The sequence below is a fragment of the Triticum dicoccoides genome, chromosome 2A, assembly GCF_002162155.2.
Source record: "Triticum dicoccoides isolate Atlit2015 ecotype Zavitan chromosome 2A, WEW_v2.0, whole genome shotgun sequence".
NCBI lineage: Eukaryota > Viridiplantae > Streptophyta > Magnoliopsida > Poales > Poaceae > Triticum > Triticum dicoccoides.
Window position 1 is genome coordinate 367,962,486 of NC_041382.1, and position 6,187 is coordinate 367,968,672.

Sequence of the window (6,187 nt, forward strand, 5' to 3'; positions counted from 1 at the left end):
AGTACCTGGTAATTTAGTTGGCGTGCACGAGCTCTAGTAATTGGTCCAGTATGTATAGCAGCAGGGGCTGTGGGTGTAACAATTGTATTGATGTCCTCATCAGATTCCGAGGGTATGGTCATCTTGTCTGCAAAGTTCTCAGAGTTGTCGAAAGCTTGATCCTCGTTAGCGTACTCAACAGGTTCCTTGGTCACGTACTTGTCTCCTGGTTCTACCCAAATCAAAAACACAAGCAAAGGACCAACAATCAAACACGATGCAATGCACAAACAACATGACGCAAAATATGGCATGATATGCAAGATGTGATATGCAATGCATATCTGTGCTCTGGAAGGGAAAGAATGATTAAGGCATCAACTTGGCAAACCAAGTGTGCCGCTGGAAATATGAGATGATTTCGGGTGAAATCGATATATAGATCACCGGAAACGGATGCACGGTTTGCAAATGGCAAGCAAAACAAGGATGGTACAAAACTGTAATTAGCAGCACGATGCTACTTGGAATGCAGCAAGAAACTAAGCTACTGCATCCCAACATAACTACAAAGTATATGGAAGCAATGTACACAAGATGCTTGACAAAATATGAACACTGAGCTACGGCTAAATCACACAAGAGCAGGTTCAAACAAGCATGGAAAAAGTGCAAAAGATATCAGCTTCACAGACTTGGTGAAAATACTAACATGGCAGAAATAACATCAGGAAGCCATGTTTAGAGCAAGCAAACAACATTCTACAGGAACATATCATAGAAAACCAAGGCATGGCATGATTCTACTAAATGCATAGAACAAAAGTCCATTACTGATCACGAGCCAAAAAGGCAAGAAGATATGATGACACCCATGTAAACATAGCAAGTTTTATTAACAGTTCCAGACAGTAGAAAAACAGAGCATGGCATAAACAGAATTATGAAGGCAACTTTGTGAGCTCATGCCACTCACCACAAAGCCTTGCATGACAAAAACAGCATACCAACAGCAAGATGACATGTTCATGAAGCTAACCAGGGCAAGAGAAAGTTCATAGCATGCATGGATCACTAACAACAACCATGGCAAAATTGAGTAACATGTTAACATTCTGCCAGGAACATTTTATAGCAAAAGTAGAGCAAGAACAATACATGCTAGACAACTCCATAATTGCAAACAGGGGCATGGATGGATAGAGGATAACCATATGTTCAAAACATCCTTACTGAAGTATCTCAAAACAACCATGGATATCACTGTAGCATCAAGTTTACATGGCATCAAAATAACAGCAGGACAAGGACATAGCAAAATCCTAAGTCTCTGAAAACAGCAACATTGTGGAGCCTACTTTGCATGCCTGTGCTAGTCACCACACAGATCACAAAAATACAAGACAAGCACCGCTGTAAAGATGGCATGACATAGTTCAAAACACATGTAGAGCTCATGCCCATATGATGCAGACATCAAATGCAACAAAAATGACAAAACCTCATGATCTGATAAGTAGCAGCACCTAACATATTATAGCACTCTTGCATCAATGACAATGGCATCATAACAAACAACAACATGCATGCAAAAGCTACTGGCATGAAGATCTCGACGAGACGAACAATATGATGTATCATATGCATGAAACGAAGCTACGGTCATGGAGATACGATGCTATGAACAGGGCATGAAATTAACACACAAAAGGACTTAGACGAAATCGAGGGGGGGTTTCGACCTCCAGATCTAGGGTACGGAACCCGAGGTTCGACGGAGCTCGAACTCGCCGGAGATGGAGCGGGAAGGCGGCCGGAGGTGAGGAGGTGGCCGGAGTCGTTGGGGGCGCCGGATCTGGGCGCGGGGTCGCCGGAGTTGGGGGTGTGGCCGGAGTTGGGGGCGCGGCCGGAGTTGCGGCCGAAGCGGTACATGGTGGATTCGGGTGGCGGCGACCGGCGGCCGACGTGGAGGAGCAGGGCGGTCGGCGGCGGAGGCGTCCACGGCGGCGGGGACCTGCGAGGGAGGTGGCCGGGTTGCGCGGGCTTCGGGGGCTCACCGTGGGCTCGGGCAGGCCGGCGGCGGTGGGCGGTGCGCTGCCACGTGGCGGCACCTGATTAGTGCGGGCGGCGGCGGCGATTCGTCTGGTGCGGACCAGACGTGTCCAGCGGTGGAGAGGGCTAGGTTAGGGTTTTATCTGCGCGAGAATTTCAGGGAGGGCACATATTTATAGATAGGAGGAGGTAGGAGGATCCAAATGAGGTGTAGTTTTCACCCACACGATCATGATCCGATGACGGAGGACATGGAAGTGGTTTAGATGGGTTATTGGGCTATTTTGGAGGGGTGTTGGGCTGCAACACACATGAGGCTTTCGCGGTAACCCGGTTAACCGTTGGAGCATCAAATGAACTCCAAATGGAACAGAATTTAACAGACGGTCTACCGGTGGTGTACCAAGACCACTTGGTAAATCTTGGTCCATTCCGAGAACGTTTAACACACGCTCACGAAAAGAGACAAGAGGGGGGCGCCGGTGCAAGTGGGAGTGTCAGATTGCAAAACGGACAACGGGGAAAATGCTCGGATGCATGAGACGAACACGTATGCAAATGCGATGCACACGATGACATGATATGAAATGCATGACATGAAAAAAATGCAAAACAAAGACAAAAACCCAACCACGAAGGGAATCTCATAACTTAAAGACGAAAATGGCAAGAGTTGGAGTTACAAATATGGAAAGTTACATCCGGGGTGTTACAGTAGTTCACCTTCAGTCTAGTATATGCGGCATATTGCAAGAGCAAATTCTTATGTGCGATAGCTGGACTTTCTTGAAAGGGATAACAAGGATTGTATCATCAGCATATTGAATTGCAGGGTAGTCAGGGCATGTTGCATGAAGTAATGTACTGTCAATCATCTTAGTGTGCATTGCTTTATTGTGGATGGATTGAAGAAGGTCTGCTGCAAGGACAAAGATGAGGGGTGAGAGAGGGTCTCCGTCTCCTTGCGTGACCCATCTTGATGAGGACATGACTACCTTGGATATGACCAAAAATATTGCATATATGCATATTTGTCAGGTGATTTCTAGTGCAAACTATTCAATAATCTATTTATGTTATCCAGAACAAAAATACTTCACACACTTTTGTGTTTTGTCTAATTGCAGGTGTATGGGACATTTGTACAATCCACATATGAAGATAAGGAAGAAAGAAATGTTTATTTGCTGTCCAAAAAGTTCTCTCACGTCACTTTTGGCCCAAGAGAAGATAGAGTCCAAGTCTCTCACGTTCTGGATTCAGATTCGGACTGCACAGACACACCTGACTCAAAACGGACACAAGTTTTTCATACGGACTCCGAATTGGGTGATTCCTTTTTTGTTGGAAACTAGATTTCGTGCACTTTCCAACCCAGTTGGAATCACCTTCAAATTCGTCCGGAGCGTTGAGTTGTGGACGAAACAATCTGATGCTGCAGCAGAATCCGAGTCAAACTACAAGTCCAAAGGTGTTACATCACCTCCACTTGGGCCCATTGGCCTTGTACGACCTAGATTTAGTTTTAGGCTGCCTTGGGACGTCCTCCCACCTCCTTGGCCGCCACCCCTTGCTCCTATATAAGTAGATCCATCTAGTAGCTTTTCCTTGGGATTTGTTTAGTTAAAAGTTAGCCATTGCAACTTCGTGTACTTCGTTTGTGTCCAACGACCAGACCAAGACCACTTACGGATCCCCACCATTATCAATACCTCATATATATTTGCAATATTCAGATTGCTTTATCATATTCTTGCTCGTTCTTCGATTGCTTGCAGGAATAGACCTTCGTGGTCAGGCTGACCGTGCTTCCGGCATCGTCAGTAACCTCAGGAGATTGGTTTAGCGATTGCTAAGGCGCAACGTCGTGCACATTTGTAGTCGGATCGTCAAAGTCGTCTCCACCAAATCGATAGTTATCATCTCATCGAAAGATCGGGACACCCTCGCCTCTATCAAGTGGTATCAGTTTTCAGGTTGCTCGGTGAGAATTTCCAGTTTTCCTAGATTAGATTTATTTGCTTACCTATTGTCCAAGAAAAAGCCACAAAAAAGAGTTAGATCTATTCATCCTAGGTCCAAGCCAATCTGAGCCTTTGCAATTTTCTTTTCATTGCTTGCATAGTTGAATTATCGGTTGCATCGTCGTGTCGAGTTGCTGGTCTTAGTGTCTAGTTCGTTTAGAGTTTCGAGTTCTGTTCACATTAATCACGCCACCGCTGCATCATTATCTCTTCCGCTGTCCACCACCCATCCATCAATTTCCACCACGTGCTACCCACCATTCATTGTCATAATAATAGTTGAGATCTAGTTTGTTTTGGAAAGAGGGAGAAAAAAAGAGAGAGAAAAAACGAGAGAAAAAAAAGTCAGATAAAAAAAGAGTAGAAAAAGAAAAAAAAAGCGTGAGAAAAAAAAGAGAGAAGAAAAAAAATTGGATCTATCTAGAATCAATCTCGTACCTGAATTCGGATTGGAATCTGTTTTGCGCACTGTTCAGTAAAACAGGTGTATCTTCCTCATACGAAGTCCGTTTTGGCTCCGTGAGTACTCAAATTGAAGATAGCGATGAGCCGCATCTAAATAGTTGCAGAAGCTAGTTCAATATTTGACACCTCAAAATCGGCTTCTAAATAGGTCTTTTTGCCCTCTGAAGTTCGTGAACACAGCTTGTTCCAATTTTTCAGGCCAGTTTTAGAATTCTTTGACTCCTCATATCAACTCGGAATTGAGTGATTCTTTTTGCATTGGAAAGCTTGAGTTAGTGGCATTCTTTGAAAGAATTTATCAGAAAATTGTCTCAAACTTTTCAAGAGGAAAGTTGGAGAGAGAGTTGTTGTATATCCTGCTTGGCAGTTGTTTTTCATCATTATCTTCACTGCCGTTGTGATCTTCACTTATATCTTGCTGTCAAGAGCTACTTAGTATCCTTCATTGATGCTAGTTGTGCTACGCCGTGACCTCATTAGTGTTCTAGGCTCGCGTCTCTAGTCCGGTCTAGCCTAGGACCAGCACAGTACCGTCGTTGAGCGTTTATTCAACATTGCATCTTTGAATTGATTATTGCTAATCTTTTGCTACCATATATAGCCAACCCAGCTCCACATATTTCTACACCGTGTATACGTACGCTCCCCTGGCAATCGCTTTACTCAATATTCGAAGTTACTTGACACCGCTGGATGCCGATCACCGCCTGCTGCATGGTAAGAACTTGTAAGACATTGATATTTGCTTTACTGTGAGCATTTTACCACCACATCCTAGTAGTTATAGGAACATTATTTTTGGGTTTTGTTTCTTGTTCTACTAATCATGACAGGATCCAGAGTCAATTCATGGGCTTTGTCGATCACGGGAGACGTGCCACCACCTTTGCAAATACCACAACCGTCACGAGAGGTGCACAAACATCCAAATGCACATGATCAGGTTAATGTATCTATACCACCATTTAATGGCCGTTTTAAACCTGCTTTATATATTGAATGGGAGTTCGACATAAAAAATATATTTGCTTCCCATAATTTCAATGAACATAAAAAGGTTAAGGTTGCGGTTGGTTCTTTCACTGGTTATGCTTTGGTTTGGTGGAGTGAATATTGTCGGTTACACCCTGATTATATACCTACTACTTGGGATGATTTGAAACTTGCCATGCGACATACTTTCGTCCCTGCTTATTATACTCGTGACATGATTAAGAAGTTGCAACACTTAAAACAAGGTAGTGAAACTGTAACAAAATATTATGATGATTTACAAACTACCTTGTTGCAATACTCTTTAGAAGAAAGTGAAGATGATTTTATGGATAGACTTTGGGGAGGATTAAACCGTGATATTCAAGAGATACTAATTCATGAAGAGTGTTATCCTATGGACCATTTGTTTCATCTTGCTTGCAAAGCTGAACAGGAAATAAAACGACGTGTTGGCCACGAGGAGAACAAGCGCACGGTGCACATTCCAAGAGTTGATATGATTGTTCCTTCAACTACTAGGCATACTATGACAACCACATCCGTTGTTGTCAGGACTACATCACCTCCACCATGTGACACATCGCCCCCGAGAGTGGCTACATCATCTGAGTTGATCATAAGAGGTAATGACAAAGGTACTGATCTTCCATCTCTACATGAGAATGATGAAT